The following is a 16,129-nucleotide window of genomic DNA, read 5'->3' as shown; positions in this document are numbered from 1 at the left end:
ATGCACAGTGATGATCCCCGAGCCTCAAGTTCAAGTCTATCTAATCCCACCTTTTACCTGTTACCCACCCCACTGCACTCACCTTATTCCTTTCTCTAGACCCACTCCAACAAATAAAATAATCTCAGGTCATGAAAAATCATAGGCTTGAATCTTGGTTTCTTTCTTTTTTTTTTTTTTTTTTTTTTTTAGTGTCCTATAAAATTATTTTCATGAACTAAAGCAAAATGATTAAAAACTAGATAGTGGTAAGAATCTTCAAATGAAAATCAGTAGTCCCTTGTCTTATGCTCCTACCCACCCCCATCCGACCTCCCATTTTAGGAGGCCTGCATTCCACGCATACCAAAATCAAGTGAATACTGTACATGATAAAAGTGAAAACTGTGGACACAAATGCAAAAATCCTTAACAAAACACTAGTACACTGAATCCACACTATACAAAAAAATATATAATACATCATAGCCGAGAGGGTTTTATACCAGCAAGGAAAGGTTAGTTTGACCCTTGGAGATCAGTTCATGGAGTTCATCATGGCAGAAACAAGGGCACCCTCAACGGCCTACACACCAGTCTCCAAGTCCACTTCTGAGAAATTCAACCTGAGAAAATATGCCAAGTACTGATGGCTTCAGCAAGGATGTGGCACCATTTGATCGAGGTTTAGAAGGGGTTTTGGCCTATCAATAGAGGGAAGACCGTCAGGGCACAAAGACCAGTAAGGAGGCTGGGGCAGATAAGGGTCTGAGAAACGGCTGCAGAGTAGGGCCAGGGAGGACACGGAGCAGGAGGAGGAGGGCAAGAGGCCGAGCGGGAGGTAGAACTGACACGATCTGGACGCTCCGCAAACAAGGACAAGAGGGAGGACGGGAGGGAGGAACCCAGGCCATGCTGAGGTGCTGAGCCTAGAGAACTCTGCGAATGGTGATGTTTGTCCCAGGAAGGAAAATCCAATGGAGAAATTGGGTTTGTGGGAGGGGGAAGATAGCCCTATGAAGTTTGTTTGTGCTCCTTGACTTCTCTGAACCTTTGACTCTTCTTCTGAGAGTGATTTCCCCCAGGGCACACACCTGTGCAGGGCTTCATATCCTCCATCATCGGGCCTCTGCTCCTCCCTCCCCACTCTTCCTGCCCCCTCCTCCCCTGCCCATCCACACTAAGCCTCTTTCTGGCCTCAAACCCAGCTGATGCTCCCATCTCAAGGCTTTTGCCCTTAAGAAAGCTTCCCTCCGAGTTCTTCACATGACTGCCTATTTCTCCTCACCAAGGCTTCACCTCTTTGTCACTGGCCATGGAGGCCTTCTCTGACCTTCTTAGGCTAACACAGCCCCTCCCGCTGGCAGTCAACCCACATCAGAGTACCCGATTCATCTTCCTGGTGGTGCTTAGATGCACCTTCAATGACCTGATTCGCTTCTGCTGGTTCTGTCTGCTGCTACTGGGAGGGAACCCCTGGAACCCCAGGAATCAGCTTTGCTTGCCACTGTTCTCTCAACAAGGGAACGCTGCCTGGCATCCAATCGGCCCTCGAGAAGTCCAGACTGCCTGACTGACTAGCAGACGGCAAAACAGACGCTCAGACCGGGACAGCCACCTGCCGCACAGATGCCGAGGAGTTTTCTGGCATCCAGGACCTCCAGGGCTCAAACTGGGGAAATCCCGGGCAAACCTGGGAACTCACACCCACACCTGCTAACTTGCTGGTGCAGTCAGAGACTTCCCATCTCACATCAGTGTCTGACACAAAGGAGACCAACAAGAAGTATGTGTTGAGTGAATGAATGAATGAATCAATCAATCAATCAATCACATAAATGAGTGGCTTGGGTCCACTAAGTAGAAGACACACCGAATCACCCTGTGTTAGTTCCTTGGTTTGAACCCTTCCAACATCACACGATGGGTCAGCCCATGCATCTTGGCATCCCACACCTTGAGTGAGAATGAAGTCCCCAGGCAGTCAGCTGTTGGTGCCTCCAGTCCCTCCCCCGGCGAGCTGCAAGGTCTTGGCCGTAAAGCAGAGGCGAGCTTTGCAGGAGCTCAGATGGGCTCACAACGTGGGGCCGGGGAAGACCCAGATCCAACCCAAACCGAGAGTCTGGACAAGTGGCTCCCATACTCTGGAAAGTATTTGCTCCTTGGGGAATTTTGTTCCTTCTCATTTGAGTCTGAACACAAACACTACAGTCCTGCACGGAGAGATGGAAATGGGCGAGAGGCGCGAAGAGAGGTCGGGACGCCTCCTCTCCCCTCGGGCCTGGTGAGATGCTGAGAGAACGGAGGAGGCAGGTGTGTGTGCCCGGGTGGCACAAGTCTGGGGCTTCACTGGAGAAAAAGGGAGGAGCAGGGGAAACAGACAGCTCTGGTAGTCAGGTCCTGAGCCAAGAGGCCATGGACAGCACCTTCCCATGTGGGACACAAAAGTACACAGCCTCAGAGTTCTCTATAACAAGAGACGGGGAGTGTTTGAACCCAAATAACCCGTGTCTGAATCCCACCTCTTCCAGGTAACACATGTGCAACCTTGAGCCGACTCTCTAACCCCTCTGGACCTCAGTTTCCGCATCTGGAAGCTGGGCTCTCTCGGACGACAGAGAGCGTGGACACTCAGCACGGACCAGGCATATGTAAGTGGGGGCTGTGGTTATGGTCACTATGTTATAGGTTTACATCCAAGGGAAAGCTTCTCGGGCTAGGGATGATAGGTGGTTCTGTCCCTGAAGAAGGAGCAATTACTAATCCAGCCGTGCTTTACGAGCGGGCTGCGGCATCCTGGCGGCAGGTGGGGAGAAATGAGGCCGGTGGTTGGGGATGCTTCAACACAGACTGCCTGAGCCCTCCCCCAGCCTCCCGTAGGAATCCCTGACTCCCATTTAGACTTAATAGGCCTGGATTTAACAAGATAGCTATTATACTTTAAATACACACCAAACGGCCAGAAACGCGACGCTCACTGCGAATGAGGAACGAGAGAGGCCACCTCTGCGGCGGCGCTGGTGAATCTCGAGCCCAGCTTTGAATAATTAATTTGCCATTTTGATAATACACAATGACCGGCCTATTAAGCCAAGAGTCCTGCATTTATTAAATGCTAACTTAGTGGCAAGCAAACAAAACCTGAGTCAATAGTTGCCTTTGCCAGTTATTAAAAGCTCCTGTCCCTGAGGACTTGTGCGGGAGGCAGAGCACGTGATGGGCTGAGGCAGTGAGGAGGAGGGGCCGTGGGGGTGCGGGAGGAGGCAGGTGGGGACTCAGAGGCTCACCCCACTCAGCAGGCAGTGGCGGGGGGACACTACTACTTGGACCAGCCCGAAATTCTCCACCAGCGAGGAACCACCCTTGTGGCAGCCAGCCAGAATATCTGCTTTTCCTTTGGGCTTTCTGCAAGCTAGTTACTGCCCAAAGATGGGGCTTAGAGGCAGGAAAGGTGTGTAGAACATGATGAAGGTCCCAATCTGAGGCCCTCTCATGCCACAAGCAAGGGAGAACTAAAGAACACAGCCCTGCATTCTCTCTGGCAGCCCAAGATAAATGGGAACAGTATGGGTTTTGAAGAGGGACCAATTAGGATGTATCGACAGCGCGTAAAAACAAGGCCAATGAGAAAAAGTTTAGATATTGAGGAATGTCATTCTTGCCCAATAGGAAATTCAGAAATAGACAGGTTTCTCAGTTGGGATTAGACTCAGCTGCATAAAAAATGCAAATACCAGCGCCTTATACACAATAGAGGTTTATATTTCTCTCAAAGGAAAGAAGTCTGGAGATAAACAGCCAAAAGCTGGTATGGCAGCTCCACAGTCAGCAAGGACCCACACTCTCCACACAGCCATCTTTCACACGTGGCTTCCATCCTCAAGTTAGCCTCATGGACACAGAATGGCTGTCACGGCTCCAACCATCATGTCCACATTCCAGGAAGTAGGAAAGTAAAGAGGGGCAGAGCAGAGGCCCCTTACCACTTTCATTAGCTACCTGCCTTGAGTCTGGGGCTACCTCCAGGAGTCTGGAAAATGTGATTTTGTATCTGTGTACGTTGCTACATCCATCAGTACAGATTCTCTGTTGCTAAGGAGGAAGAGTAGAGTGGGTACTGGCAAGGCAATTAGCAGTTCCAGCTGCTGGAGGTTTCTAGGATGGGCCATTTTGTGATTCACCCACCGCCAAGGACCCGGGCTCTCTCTTGGCTCTGCCATCTTGGCCTTTGTCCTCAGACTGATAGAAAGGGCTACGCAGCCATTCCAAATGTCCCATGCAGATGGGATAACGTGGTGAGGCCAGGGGGGCCGGGAGTGGGGCCAGCATGTGGAAGCTGGGCTCAGAGACCAGCCGGAGCATATTCAAGCTCCGGACCTCAGGCAGTGGACTGAAAAACTGCAAGCTGAGCTGCTGCTTCTCTGTCGTGCCTGCCTTGTAGGGGGTAGTGAGGGTGCAACAAGGCTGGAATGAGATCACATTGAGATCAAGCACGCGTGGGTGTAATTCTACAGTTTCTGGAGCTACCCTCTGCTCCACGCCTGTGAGACACAAGTAATGCCACAGGTCTTCGCTGCTCAAATAAATTGAATCCTGCCCAAGCTCCCACTCACCAGATTGGAAGGAATCGCAGTCATCACAGTCTTGAGGCCTCCCCTCCCCAGGGTTACCAGGTCCAGGAGGGACGTTCACAAAACCGTCCCTCCCAAGCAGGAAGGAGTCCCGAGTGGCTCGGGCTCCTGCTTCCTTTGCTGCTATGCCTCTCACTGCCACAAATGACTGAAAACTAAGACCACTTCTGACAGGGACGGGGCAGGCACGCCGCGCCGGACCCTCCACTGCTCTACGTCAGTGAACTTGTTCCGTGTCACAGAGCTTCTCTGGGTCCCCGGCCCTACACACACGGTGCAGTGACACCACTCCACGCTGCTTGGGGCTCCGCTCACCCGGTCCCTGCTCGAGCCAACAGAGCCGCTGAAAGAGGCAGTTCCCTGGCTGACTCGCTCCCTCAGAGCCCAGCAGAGCCCTGGAGGCTCCTAGCCTTGCCCCCGTGACCTTGGTGCTTCATGCACTGTCTTCCCAGCACCTTGTTAAGCATCCTCCTCCACAGCCTCCTCCCCTAGCCATCGCCGCAGAGGAGCCGCTCTAGAGGAAACCCACCCACCCACCCTGAGCAGAGCTCACAGTTACTGTCCTGCTTCTCAATTTGGGAAACCTGCCACATACACCCCCCCTTTGCCATTTTCCTCTTTTGACACCATCCACCACGAACGTGGACCCCTCCTGCTCCGGCGTCCCAAACTTGAACCTGACGGCTCTGTAAGGTCCCTTCCACCCCGCCCCCATCGTGCAGCAGCCCTACGGGTGGGAGAAAAGAGGGGTTGACACCGCCACTGCCCTTAGAACCGTGACGGACTCAGACAGCCTAAGCCAATCAGCATTCTCTAGCCTACCAAGCCAAAGGAAACTCGCCCACCCACGTCGGTGAGGGGCATCTTCCTAGTCCGTGGATTCAAATGTTAGTCTCTTCTAGAAACACCCTCACAGACACACCCAAAAATAAGGTCTCACCAGCTCTCTGGGCACCCCTTATTAGCCCATCCCCAGGCTCCTGGCTTTTCCTGATGCACAAGCCCCTCCCCCCGTCCTTTCCATTTCTACGGCACCAGCCAAGCTCACGCCCTTCCCATCTTCATTCTTGGCCCACCAGAGCGACTTCTGAACGGTCGCGCGTGTCATCTGCCTTTTGACAGTCTAGTACCACGAAGCATGAATCATTCCCTCTCAAGCACCCCCTTGGTCATTCCAGTCGCCTCCAAAATGCGTGCTGCGTAGAATGAATTTAAGCACACCACGAATATCTAAAAACATTTTAAAAAGAAAAAGAGGAAAGTTCTCTTTCTCTTCCAAATTCCCTTTCCCCCAAGGTTCCCGCCGGTGGGAGTTAGATATGTATTCCCCCGGACCGTCTCCTAGGTATACATATGTGTTAGATTCCCCCCACCCCCAACCAAGCACGGTAGAGCTTTACTAACCTGACTACACTGCAAGAGGGACATGCCCTGACATCACACGAAAAAAAACCATCCCTATGTGATTCCTTAGGGCCATGTTCACGCGAAGTAATGGAAATTTAAATTCAACGGCCCTGCTGGGGAAGTGTTCTCAAGCCCACAACTCCCATTTCTGTTGCTGTTTGTATTTTGGTGGCATCGTTCTCTGCTGGTTTAATTAGCGCACGGTAGCATCTGAAGCAATGTCATTTCTATTCCAGTTATGGCCGGAGGCAGTGAGCGCAAAACTCACAATATTTTTAATTCCAATAAAACTACTCAGTCTAGGGGCGCCTGGGTGGCTCAGTGGGTTAAAGCCGCTGCCTTCGGCTCAGGTCATGATCTCAGGGTCCTGGGATCGAGCCCCACATCGGGCTCTCTGCTCAGCAGGGAGCCTGCTTCCTCCTCTCTCTCTACCTGCCTCTCTGCCTGCTTGTGATCTCTGTCTGTCAAATAAATAAATAAAATGTTTAAAAAAAAAAACAAACTACTCAGTCTAATGGTCCTGTTCCAGAAACCTTAGAGGTTAGAACACCCAGCATCTGAGGCTGCAGACGGTGGTGGGGAGGGGTCTTAGAAGGAGGGCTCTCACAGCCGGGTAGGAGCCCCTGCTGGTTCATTGAGCCTTGGTCTCCCAACCGTCCCCCAAAAAAGTAGCCTCTGAGGCTTGGCTTAAACATATGTTATGATGGTGGTGGCTTGGGGAGAAAAGATTGTATCAGAATTCCCATTTTGTTGTAGTTAAGGCGTCTCAGCAGTCTCATGCTGTTGACTAGCCAGGGATGGGTGGCTGAGCTATTGGTTTTCCAACATAAGGAAGGGGGGAGGTCCCAGTGACCTGGTGACATGCAGGTCCAGGCTTCAATCTGGCTTTACTGCTTAAGAACTGGGCCCACTCAAGGGACATACTGAAGCTCTCTGAACCCTGGTTTCCTTGTTTATCAACAGGGGTTTAAAAAAAACCACCAAAAAAAGATTGTGGGGATATGGGAGCTGCCTGGCTCATAACCAGATGCGGTCAGTGGGACCCATTCTTAGTCTACCCGTGGTTTTCAGAGATGAGGCTCCTGCCTTCACATGAGTAGTTTCTGATGATCTCCCCCCAACAATGCCCACCCTTCGAAAAAACAAAAAGGCACCAGGAACAGGTGGGTGGCTGGGGAGGGGATTTGCAGACACTGGGAAGGATGCTCAGGGGGCTCACAGGAGGCAGCCAAGCCGAGGCTCTGGTGCTGCTGTTGCCAGGAGGCATTGCAAGGACACAAAGCATCCCTCCGGCCCCTCCTGGACTGGCTGCCCTCCCTGCTTCTCACTTTTCCCTAAAGCTCTCAGGCTCTGGCTGGCCGCCGCTTTTCCCGGGAAACACAGATGGTCAGCATCGAAAATGCAGGCTGGATCTGAGCTCGCCTTATATGACACGGGCTAAACCATCCCTCCCTAGGACGACGAAACGGTCTCTCTCTTCCTCTCTCCATCTCGCTGTCTCGCTCTCTCTCCCACACACGGAATGTACCCTGCATACCCCCCATGAGCTTCATCGTCCCGCCTTCCAACCACCGTAAAATAACAGCTATTGGGAGAATCACAGATGTCCTATTCCCTTTCTTTACCCTGACAATAAAGGTCTCCAAGTCCTGTCCGAATCGGAGAGGCATCACTGCACAGACTCATGGAAATGGTGGCTCTGCGGACTGTGGGAGTCAAAAAGGCGAGGACAGTTGTTGCGTGGGTGTGTTTGCCACCACAGTCAACGCTGACTCGGACCCAAGGCAGACGGCACCTGAGATGTGTCACTGGGCACATGAATGACAAATCACTCTGCTTCGTTTTGACTTTTATTGGCTCCAGATAAGAGATGCCTAAAATACGCACTGGTGAGACTGTGCAGCCAAACTCTGCTTCGTTCATTGTTGGAGTTTTCTCATTATTATTTGAAGAGTAAGCGAACCTGGGTGGCTCAGTCAGTCGAGCCCCCAACTCTTGGTTTCAGCTCAGGTCGTGGTGTCAGGACCCTGGGATGGAGCCCCTGCTCCGGCTCCACGCTCAGGACTGAGTCTGTTTGCCCCTCTCCCTCTGCTCCTCCCCCTCTCTCAAATAAATAAAAAATCTTTAAAAAAAAAAAAAAAGTCATGGGCGCCTGGGTGGCTCAGTGGATTAAGCCGCTGCCTTCGGCTCAGGTCATGATCTCAGGGTCCTGGGATCAAGTCCCGCATCGGGCTCTCTGCTCAGCGGGGAGCCTGCTTCCCTCTCTCTCTCTCTCTCTGCCTGCCTCTCTGTCTACTGTGATCTCTCTCTGTCAAATAAATTAATAAAATCTTAAAAAAAAAAAAAAAGGTCATGTAAGGTGATAATTTGTCAAAAGTCAAACAACACGGAAGTGTGAAGGGGATGATGGTCCAGCCCAGAAGGGCTCCCTTGGAGACCACCTGCCCTGTCACGTGGTAGAAGCTGGTTGAGCCAGTGCGGAGATGCTGGTTCTGAACCAGACCCAACAGGTTCACTGTCTCTGGACTGTGTGGGCTCGAAAGGGCAGCGCTCGGGCCTGAGACATCTTACACCTGCAGTCCAGGAGAAGGCCCTCCTGCCTACCTTACCTCCTGCCTACCTTACCTAGCCAGGGATCCTTAGCTCCTGTCCTTCCCAATCTCCAGTTTCTGGTTCTTCCGTCGGTGACCTATTCCAAGCTCCTTCCACCGGATCCCACTTTTGCTTCTTGACTTAGCCCATTTCCGTTGCTTGCCACCCAAGGACCCCAAACGGATTCAAGTGTAGCAGGTATACATTTTACAATCACCCAAAGATGGGGAGTACCAAGATGTCCCATTCTGTATTCTTCTCTATCTGATCCTAACTTCCAACTCGACCCTCCATGCACACCCATCCTTACTTAGGTGACATGCTTCCTCCAAGTACTCTAGGACACATAAATTAAAAATGTATACAGGAAAAAGTCAATGTGCCTCTTCTCTCCACACCCCACCCCCAATACACACACACACCATGAGGAGTAATGCTACAGACGGTTTATACGTACCCTCCCACACATGTCTCTTTAAGGCTGGGTGTGTGTCCCGTAATACTAACTGAATGCCTACGATGTGCCAGAAACCATATCAGGACTTCTCAACTACTGATTTACCTGCTCCCATCATCTCATTTAATTCTCACAGGACCCCTGTGAGCGAAGCATTAACACCCCATTTTACAAATAAGAAAGCCCAGGCAGAAGGACTTCCAGGTAGACCAGCGCCCTCACTGATTCTAAGGGGCATGCAGAGCTGTCAGCACCCCTAACTAAATGACCCTCTCGGTGGGAAAACATGGCAAGGTCAAGGACGCTCCTTTAGCCCGTTGGCTTGGTTTTGCCCTGGGTGAGCAAGGGTACCATGTGGGGGCAGAGAACTGAGAGAAAGCTTTTTGTTTTATACTATTGCTTCTTTGCCAGTTCTGGGTTGTTCTATGATTTCCCTCCCTACCTCAAAGAAGTCACTTAGAAAAAAACCCAGTGATTGGGGATTACCCCCACTTTCACTCTTGACGCCCTTTGGTTAAAGCCCCTATTTATCCTCTAGTTATTTAACCAACAGAAAGAGACAAGCAAAGAAAAAGATTTCAAAGCACTCTGTCTCTTTTCCCTCAACCCCTCTGATTGTTCCTTCCCTCCTCCTTTCTGTCACACATGCCAGCAGGAGAAATGGAAAGCATCGCTTAAGGGGAGAGGAGCTTTTAAATATTCTAGCTCTTTAGGAATCGTCTCTGGGTTCTTCTTTCTGCCCTCCTTCCTGGAGTTTCAGTAGACATTGTAACATACATGTAACATGAACAGGTAACCACGTGGAAAACCAGGATAGAGACAGAGTCTGCAGATGTGAACAGAACCGAGCAAAGATAGACCGCCATGGGAAAGCTCTGATGTGGAAGTCAGGTAAAGTGTGCTCAAGTTCCAGGTTTGCCAGGAACTAGTTGTTCACGTTGTGTTCATCCCACAACCCTCTGTAGTTCAACTTTCTCTTCCATCAAAGAATAGTCACCCACGCCTGTTCCCTACTCCTCCCTCACAGGCTGTCGTAAAAATCCACCAGACTGGCATGGGAGAGCGCGCTCAGCAAAGCGACAAGGAGCCATATAAATATATCACCATCATTAATCCTCAGCCTTTCTCCTGCTACTCCTTGGGCCCATATTGTACCTAAAATGCAGCCGCTCTTTAAACTCAGGCAGGCAAGAAATGGCCTCTGAGGTGCTTGCTTCCTTCTTCCCTCAGTCAAAATGAATAGGAACCAGAGAGATTCAAGAGCATGTTTCGGTGTCTGGTGTTTCTGGTCTGCGGCAGTCTCAGAGTTGGCTCCTGGGAGAGGAGAAATTACAGTGGGCAATTCTCGCGTGCGGCACTCAGGCAATGCTGGTTCTGAGACAGCAATGGTACAGTCCGCGGGACCATTATGAGAGCCAGCTTCTCTTCTAGCCATTCTTGGCAGGCCAGGTTTGGAATTCGTCAACTGTCACTCAGCAGAAGTCTCCTGAGCCAAGGGTTACTTGTTACAATGCTCCGGTTTTCTCGTCAGTGAAATGGGGGAATAACAACTCCAGGACAGGGGTGGGTCTTAAAGCTTAAGTGCACAGAAAGGGCTCAGCACCCTTCCTTATGCGTAGGAAGTACCCTGGAGAGGTTATGTCCACCAGAATCCCTTTCCCAGTTTGATCGTGAGAGGAAACCTTGACAGTCTGGAACCTGAGGTCCTGAGAAAACCTGAACGGTGAGAGTGGCCCTGGGTTACATGAAACTTGGGGCAAATCTGCCCGTTTCTCCACAAAGACCCAGGAAAAAAGGCAGGAGGGGAAGGACAACTTGATGTGACACCTTCTACCCCCAGTTTGGAGAGCCCTGCAGATCTTCAGCAAAGTCACTAAAACTCATATGTTTGGTCCAAGTGCATTTGATGGACGAAAGGTGATTAGGACACTGAACTCCGCAGCCATGTCCACGTGCACCGGGGCCAAGGCCACAAATAGGGAAGCAGGAAGCAGACGCAGAAGGACAAGCTTGAGGACCAAAGCTCCAGGGATCCTCAGAAATAGAGGGAGAGTTTCTTCACCCTCCCAAACCACAGAAAGGACACCGGATAGAGATGAACTGAATGTTGGAAAAGAAGGGAAGGTTCAACCAACAAGAGAGTCACACCACGGCCATCATCCTCATCATCTCGATCGCTGCCACCACCACCGGACGTTATCATTCATCTGCTTATGGGATGCAGGGAACTGATTAGGCAATACCAGCTGGGGCCCAGGAAGCTGGCACGTTCCTAACCAGGGTTGCGCTGCTGAAGCAACCCCATGTCCTTGTTGAAACGTGAAGCTATGTCTCCGTTCTCTGGTCCCCACCAGCCACCAGCAAGCATCTGTTAGTTACCTCTTCTGGCCCTTTTTCAGTCCCCCAGCGATGACTTTTCCCCTTTTCCTAGGGCTGCAAGTCCCTCGCTTTCCTGCCCAGGCTGCTCCCCATTCTGACGACATGCCTGTCTGCAATGCAGCAAGCCCCCCATTATGAATGACTCACCTGCTGGCCATCATTTCAATGGAAATGAATTTTAAAAAGCGGTGAAGGAATATATTTTCATTTGGAGTTAAAGCATCCATTTTTTATTGGAGTTTGAGGCTGGTCTCTAAGAGATGGCAGAGGAATGGCTCTGAGGCTAATAGAGCTAATGATTATGATGGAGATCCCAGGAGCGGGTGAGACCTCACTGGCGGCCACCTCCATCTGGGCTTTGCTGCCTGAGCTACGTTTTTCTTCCTTTTTTTTTCCCCCCACAGCCCCTTCCATTAACACCCGCCGCCTATGATGGAACCATTATGATAACATCGCCCCTCTCGGAAGCCTCAATTGGTCTTGACACATTATCAGCCTAAGAGCTCAGCCGCTGCGCACGAAGCCCTATTTATAATAACCTTTGGCAGAAGCCACCCAAATAAAACCTGGTGCTTATGGGCCACCTTTCATCTGAGGAAATCAGAAAGCTTTACAAGCTTAATTAAGCTTCAGCCTCTGTCTGACGGAGGAGATATGCTGGGGCCCAAGGAAGCAGAGCCGGAGCCGCATGGCTAATCGTGCGCTAGGTAAGGCTCTGGGTGGTGAGGAACAAAGAAATCCACAAAACCAGCCAGCCACACCTCCTTCCGTGGGAAGTGTTTGTTGAGTGAATGTGTTCAGACGGGGCGGGGGGTGGGGGGGAAGCCATAGGTGAGTGAGGAAGGGGACCATGCGGCATCTCTGACCTGGGGGTTCTTAGTCAAGGGAGGGGGCCAGGGAATTGTGTCTTGTATCAAAAGCGGATTAAGCTAATCCCACATACTCAAGTGCTTTTAAGAATGAGGAAATTGAGCTGCAGAAAGATAAGGTAATCTGTCCATGGGCTTGTGGCTGCAGAGCTCCCCTGGGGATTCCCTTCTCCCCCAAAGCCTGACCTGCAAACCTCCCCCACCCCGTTTGCCCTTCAAGATTTAGCTTCACCTCTGCGTCCTTGGGGCAGCCTTCCTGGCTTTCCCCGGGGAATTCACCGCTCCATCCTCTGTGCTCTCGCGTAGTTCATATTTCCGTAATAGCTGGTGACCGCCTCCCCTTTTCAAATGAATGAACAGACCCAGAGAGGTTAAGTGACTTCCCGAAGACGGAGCAGTTAGTCAGTGCCAGCCTTGGCCGGGCTGCACGGCACATATCCCTCGAGGTGTCACCATGCCGCCGGCCCAGGAGCACCCCTGTGATGGGAGACATCTGCGTATGTGTTTGCCCCGCTCTGGTGTATAAGCTTCTCTGTGAGAGGGGTAGCTTTTAGGAATCTTTTGGCTGCAGAAGAAACCCCCAGCTCAGAGTACGTTCAACCACGTGGCAAGTGAGAGTTGACTACTTTGAGGGCTTGGTGCCATTACCAAGGACCATGTTCCTTCCATCTTTCTGCTCTGCCATTGTCCACGCATCTGCGTAGATCCCCTCACACCCCCCTATGCCGTGACCATCCCAAGCCCAAGCCCTCGAACCTGGATCTGAACCATGAAGCAAAGGGGCCATATCTTGTCTGTGTCTTCTGGCCAGAGTATGGATATCTTTTCCAAAAACCTCCCTGGGGACTCCAGGTCTCACTGGCCAGAATGGTTTTGTAAGTCTATGCCTAAGCCTAGCACGGGCAAAGGAACTAAAGGCCCCATGACTGGCTTAGCCTGATCCGGGTCCAGCCTGGCTTCCAGCACAAGGCAGAGGAGGCAGGACGAAGAACTGGCACAAAGAAGGAAGGGAAGAGGAGGCTGAAGAGAAGAGAATTGACCAAAACTCCCGACGCGGCGTTAAGGACATGAGCAAAGCCAATGACCCGCTTACTGTCTAGTTCTTGGCCTTCCGCATATGAACAAAAAATGGCAGTTGAGTTAGATTACCAGCAGAGAAAGAAAACTTTCATCCCTAAATGCCCAGCCCAGAATTTTTACCCCCACACCCTGTAACTCGAGTGCGACACTATGGGACTGAGATGTGTGTCGGCATCAGCCTTCAAATTCACTAAATTAATTCACCAATGCTCTGACCTTTAGATTCTTGCTTCTAACACCAGTGGCTACAGGAACCTTTTCCAAAAGCAGGTCAGAAAGAGAGCTACGTGGAATAAAGAGGTTCATAAAAATGTTGGTCTCACCGTAAATTACACATGTCTGTCAACCCTGACTTTCTTTCCAGAAACACAGAGAAACACAGTGTGGTCTTAAAAATGGGACTCATTCAGGCTGGCAGATGAGTTGCAAAGGCTATCACACTTCCTGGTCTCCTTCTAACTATCCAGTAGGATTTACCTGAAACAAGGTGTGCAGGTACCCGCCTTTGACAGCCAGGAACGTAAGGATGGGCTCATTTAAGCATTCCTTGAACTCGTGATCTAACAGAGACACACCAAGGAAAACGATCTTCAAGCAGGAAAATAATGTACCTGAGGGGGACAAAGAGTGGAGAGGAGAGAGACCCAAATAATAAAACTTTGGACCAGAGACGTTAAAAAAGCTGCCTGGGGTGACAGAGCGAGTCATTTCACGCATAGAATTACACAAATACTGTTTTAAGTGTGACCTCTTTGTCCTTCAAGCACTGCCAATAAGGGGACTAATTACACCCTCAAATAAGCTACAAGATTTGTTACTATTAATTAGTATCAATCGTTAGGTGTTACATAAATGTAACTAACAGTATTAGTAACACCAATAAGATTATTATAATGGCATTTTCCAAATGAGTATACCGAGGCACAGAGAGGCTGTGTGACTTACTCAAGGTTATACACCTGGGAAGTTTTAAACCCAGACAATTTGGTATGAGGGTCTGTTCTCTTAACCGTTTCACTTAGCAGCAACCCCAGAGAACATTTCAAAGCAAAATTTAATCTGAATTGAGTCTACTTTGATTAAATGCAATAATTTTTTATATCTGACATTCTCCCAGTATTTTTTTTTCTTGCAAAGGGTTTGTCCTCCATCATTCTGGAATCTCAGCCCTGTTGTTTACATGCTGTATGACTTGGGGCCAGTCGCTGACTAAGCTTCGGTGTTCCCATCTGTAAAGTGGGGACATTCCTATTTGTTGAAAACGTGTGTGTGCCAGATGAAGCAGATAAGGCCCTGTGCTAAGCCCATCCTAAGCTCTCGGTTGGTGTTTGCCACCAGCATCGTAGTGATTATAAATGCCTCACTAGCCCTTCCTAACAATCATGTTAGGTAGGCAGGATTTATTAGCCTCGTTTCTCAGATGTGGTAAACCTAAACTCATAGAAGGGAAACAACCGGCCAGAAAGGAAACAGCCAGAACACGGACAAGCCAGACTTCGGAAACGTTCCAACTCCGAGCCTCCTACCCAGCTCCCAACCCTCAACGTCACCCCCACACTCTTTCCCAGGAGGCACTGGGAATTAAATGAGCCAAACCATTCTTCCAACAGGACTACGGAAAAATTTGAAGCAATTAGAAGTCAAGGCACAGGGAGAAGCTCTGAGGAATATGAAGAAAGTTTTCAAGGTGAAAATAGGTTTCTAGGTAGGGACAGATGAGCAGCACCTTCCCTCCTTGCAAAGCAACTGCCAGAGGCACCGAAGGGCCAGTAGTTGGTTGCACATGAACAGTGCTATCCCAAGGAGACCCAGCGGCTTGGCCATGAGTGGGGGAGGGGAGTGTCCCCAGGATGGGAGGTTAAGGCAGGTGGGAGCATTGTCATCTTATAAGAAAAAGAGAGGAGTGTGTTTAAAATGGCATTCCACTTGGGGTTTGCTTTCTGGTTTTGGTTTGGTTTTAGTCCTTTGGTGCCTTTCTTGATTTCTATGCACTTGCTCACGATCCTATTAGTGCATCCATTGTGGTACACAGTGCCTGGGATCTGCAGGCAAAGAGCTCTGATAAGGTCAGTCATTTTCCAAGAGATAAGATCTTAGCCGACTTCTATAAGACTCAGTTTCTTCATCAACACCAGGAACATGATGGAAAGATTCTGGGATTTGGAGATCTGGGTGGGAGGCCAGCCCTCCTAGAATGAAAGTCACACGTTTCCTCTTCCTACCTTATGGGGCAACTTCACCGATATTTTTTCCTTTTAAAATGAAAGTTCTTTTAAAGATTTTTATTTATTTGCCCGAGAGAGAGAAAGCACAAGTGAGGGGCAGCAGGCAGAGGGAGAAGCAGGCTCCCCACTGAGCAAGGAGCCCAATGTGGGTCTCAATCCCAAGACTCTGGGATCATGATCCAAGCTGAAGGCAGACACTTAACTGACCAAGCCACCCAGGCGTCCCTAAAATGAAAGTTCTTATTTTGTATCTTTTAGTAGTAAGATGGTTCTTTTAAATCAATACATGCCACTTGCAGAAAATCTCGTTAGCATTCCAATGATTTATTCAGCAAACTGTTATTGAACACCCACTAAGTGCCAGGCACTGTGCCAGGCAGGGCTGAAAAAACAGACAGGAGGGACTCCTCCGACAATGACAATGAACCATCCCTTGTAGTTCTTTACAGCTTTTGTTGACAGCTAAAGAGACAGAGACACCAACTACTCTGGATTCCCCCACAGCACCTA

At 50.1% G+C, this 16,129-nt stretch overlaps 1 protein-coding gene across 3 annotated transcripts in view; it reads right to left on the bottom strand.

The window, feature by feature from the left end:
- Positions 1 to 16,129, bottom strand: part of PAMR1 (peptidase domain containing associated with muscle regeneration 1) — a 150,372-nt gene that overhangs the window by 131,540 nt on the left and 2,703 nt on the right. For 2 of the 3 annotated variants that reach the window (XM_045066019.1, XM_045066020.1), the window contains exon 3: positions 13,872 to 14,005. The exons of the other annotated variant lie outside the window; for it this stretch is intronic. The gene's annotated coding sequence lies outside the window, so the exon portion shown is untranslated. The remainder of the gene's footprint in view (positions 1 to 13,871; positions 14,006 to 16,129) is intronic. 3 annotated transcript variants of the gene reach the window in all.

This window comes from Mustela putorius, unplaced genomic scaffold, assembly GCF_011764305.1.
Source record: "Mustela putorius furo isolate JIRA1106 unplaced genomic scaffold, ASM1176430v1.1 tig00003859_pilon_pilon_pilon, whole genome shotgun sequence".
In the NCBI taxonomy this organism is placed as follows: domain Eukaryota; kingdom Metazoa; phylum Chordata; class Mammalia; order Carnivora; family Mustelidae; genus Mustela; species Mustela putorius.
The sequence above is the reverse complement of the archived record's forward strand: the minus strand, read 5'-3'. Positions and strand labels throughout refer to the sequence as shown.